At 50.6% G+C, this 3,563-nt stretch overlaps 1 long non-coding RNA gene across 1 annotated transcript; it reads right to left on the bottom strand.

The window, feature by feature from the left end:
• Positions 1-846: 846 nt before the first annotated feature.
• LOC131904652 (uncharacterized) lies at positions 847-1,485 on the bottom strand. Its single transcript, XR_009377790.1, has 2 exons — positions 1,450-1,485; positions 847-1,261 (listed from the first exon to the last, which is right to left on the bottom strand). It is a non-coding gene; the product is annotated as an uncharacterized LOC131904652 (long non-coding RNA).
• Positions 1,486-3,563: the final 2,078 nt, after the last annotated feature.

The raw sequence follows: 3,563 nt of genomic DNA, 5'->3' as shown, positions 1-3,563 counted from the left end.
ATCCTCCTGCAGGGAACTTCACCTCGGAGATGAGGAAGGCTGGTGGGGACGGGGTATACTCAGCCCAAGTGGACAAAGTTCAAATCTTGGGCTGTCATTTCTGCTGCTCAGTTTACCATCATTCTCTTGTCAAGAGACTTGCAATGCTCCATCTCTAAGCCCCTCAAAGCACGTGAGTGGCCAGGCCCCTCCTCTGAGGACCTCCATCTGCCAGGTTCCACCCACAGAACACTCTAACTGCCCTAATGGCTGGACCCTGCCCCCATCCTATAGAGCAAAAAGCCCAAGGTCTGGACTTGAAATCCCAGGAATCCCCACCCTGGAAAGCTTCACCCTGAAAATCCCCCCTCCTCCCAAGAAACTCTATGAAAACCCTGCCTTCTGCTGGGTTCTCTGCTGCTTCTCGCCTGAGCAGAGGCGGCCGCTCTCCAGGGTGTTTCCCTCCCACTAAATCTCTTGTGTGAGGTTTGTTGTGCGGTGTGACTTTGTGGTATTCCTTGGTTCCCAACTGCCGGAATACCTTCCACCAGCTGCAGCACCGTGGGTTTTGGGTACAGAGCTGATTGAAAATTTTGGCCTCTAACCTGTCCCTTCACCATCATTAAACACAACTTGAGATGGGATTGTCCAGAAAGCAGGATGCCCTGAGGTTTTCCCTCCTTGGCCCCACATGGCGCTGATGACTTCTGAGACTGTCACTCACTGAAGAACAGCATAACAGCAGAGCTTCACCCTGCTCCATTTTGGAAAGAGGGAGTCAGGTGCTGGCTCTGTCTCAGCTGCTGTCTCCTTTTCTAACAAATATAGATGAAGATTAGTAGGAGGAAACAACAGACACACCTCACATTTACACACAAAATTGTCCTCAATATATGAACACACATTCAATAAGTAAAAGTATCAGCATGAAAAGTACATGCCAGATTGGTGTTTTTTGTGACATCTTTAGCATCGGTCAAGCAAGACCAATGGTCCTATGAGTAGAATAAATATGATTGTTGCCAGGAAGCTTCATCTCTAGAGAAGGTCAAGGGAAGATCCCAATGAACAAACCTATGTCGGGGCGCATGTGCTCCCGATGAGCATGTCACTGGCGGGTGGTGTAAATAGCTGATCTTCAGCCTTCTGTGGGCCAGAGCCTTGACTCTTAGTCCAGGTGCTGAATGGACAGGTTCCTCCAGCTGCCTCTCCCTGAGACTTGATATAACATGCCACTCTGCAGACGTTCTTGCATTTCTGCTGCTCTGTCTCACCAGGAATCCTGTCATGTTAGATCACAGACATATTAGGAACCAGTCACCCCATTTAGGTCAACAGTTTATCAGAGGGAATATAAATGTAGCTTTCAGCCTGAAAGTATGTGAGTCTCCCAGCCCACAAAGCAGCCATCTTGCCCAACTTTTAATAGGTGCACAGCCAACCCCAGTGGACACTGTGTTGCCCTCACACCAAGGCCTACTGCTTTCCCATGGCAATGACTCCTACTCTTACGTCAGAGTGGCCTGACATCACTGATTCTGAGAATCTGAAAGGGTGCCCAGGCATTCCAGTTGCTATGGACCACGCACATTTTCTAACTACTGATTTCAAGGGCCCTAAAAGAGGTTCAGGCAATTATTAGCCCATGACTTGTCTCAGTTGCTTCCCTGGGAACTGCCTACACCTTCCTCTCAGTCAGGACATTGAGCCACGGGAGGGAAGGCCAGGTGACAGTGCCTCATCTGTCTCTCACAATTCCGAGCGTCACTCTGTCCAGCCATGTCAGCTGAGGCTTTGTCAGCTTGGTTCCCTTACTCTCAGGCTGCCATCTATTGTTTCTGGGTAGAGGGAAACGAAACCTTTGATCCACGGGCATGCCTGTCAACACCATTCCATTTTAAACTTAAGTAATGACAGGCTGCATGCTGGACAGCTCATCAAGCACAACAGAGAGCCCAACTGTGGCTCCTGCTACCACCACAGCTGTGCTTCCTCACGAAGGCTGAGGGAAACACTGAATGTCCATGCGTCTCCACAGTGAGCCAAGCCTGTTGCCCAGGCCCAGGGACTCTGCTGCTGTGGCAGAGTGTTTCCTGTAGGAGTGCGCTGAGCCCAGAGTCACCCTGTCTCAAAACAATAAGGAGAAATGGAATCGAGAAAATCACCTGTGGTGATATATTGTGTACCCTAATAAACTGGCCTGAGGATCAGAGGACAGAGCCAACCACTAGATTAGACATAGAGGTCAGGCAGTGGTGGCACACACCTTTGATCCTATCACTCGGGAGGCAGAAATCTGTCTGCATCTCTATGAGTTCAAGGCCACCCTGGGCTACATGAGATTGATCCAGTATAGGAGAGAAACTGAGCCAAGGAGTGGTGGAATACACTTTTAATCCCAGAAGCTGAGATCTCATGCCTTTGCATGGGAAGCGCATGCCTTTAATACCAGAAAGTAATATGGCAGGGCAGAGAAAGGTATAGAAGATGTGAGGAAACAGGAACTCACTCTCTTTAAGCTGAGGATTTCATAGAGGTAAGAACTAGTGGCTGGCTGTTCTGCTTCTCTCGTCTTTCAGCTTTCACCCTGATATCTGGCTCTGGATTTTTTATTAAAAGACCATCTAAGATTTGCACAACAGTCACCTGAATCTGAATCTGGCTGTTGCTTGCACTCACACTTGAATGCCTATGTCCCTGACATGTACTCCCACGTGTAATCACCAGAGCTAAGTAACATTTAATTTGAATGGGATAAATAATGCACAGGGTTAGGTAGAGCCCTGCAGTGGGGGTCTACTGCTGGGTCCCTGCCTTCAGTTACGCTCTTGACAAACCATGGGCACAAACAACAAGATGGCTGCTGTGGAGAACAAAGTCCCTCGGCCTCTCCGGACAACAGGACTCGGTGAAGCATCTCCCACCTGCCCGGACACTGTGGACTTCCATAGCCCACAGTTGTTCCTGGATCAGGGCACGACAGCAAAGCTCCATCTTCAACCTCTCTGGAGCCAGAGTCTTTTCAGGTTGTGCAGCTGGGTGTGGTCATTCTGCGGCCTCTTTCTCTGGTGACTTGTGGATGTCATCTCCCTGTGTCCTTCCATGCCTGGTTCCTCTGCACACATCTCTCTGATCCATGTTGCCACCATCTCTTCTTAAAAACAAGCACTGCACTGTCCTGTTTGATAAAAGATACTTCAGAGTCCTCGTTGTGACTCAGCCTCTAAGGCTCCTTCCTCACTGTCCATCATGCTAGGGTTAAATTAGATCTTCATTCCAGAAAGGGAGAATCCTGACCCACCACCATACAGCCCCGACCTCCTGACCCACCACCACACAGCCCCAACCTCCTGACCCACCACCACACAGCCCCGACCTCCTGACCCACCACCACACAGCCCCGACCTCCTGACCCACCACCACACAGCCCCGACCTCCTGACCCACCACCACACAGCCCCGACCTCCTGACCCACCACCATACAGCCCCGACCTCCTGACCCACCACCACACAACCCCGACCTCCTGACCCACCACCACACAGCCCCAACCTCCTAAACCACCACACAGCCCTGACCTCCTTAC

This window comes from Peromyscus eremicus, chromosome 2 (genome assembly GCF_949786415.1).
Source record: "Peromyscus eremicus chromosome 2, PerEre_H2_v1, whole genome shotgun sequence".
Classification (NCBI taxonomy): domain Eukaryota; kingdom Metazoa; phylum Chordata; class Mammalia; order Rodentia; family Cricetidae; genus Peromyscus; species Peromyscus eremicus.
The sequence above is the reverse complement of the archived record's forward strand: the minus strand, read 5'-3'. Positions and strand labels throughout refer to the sequence as shown.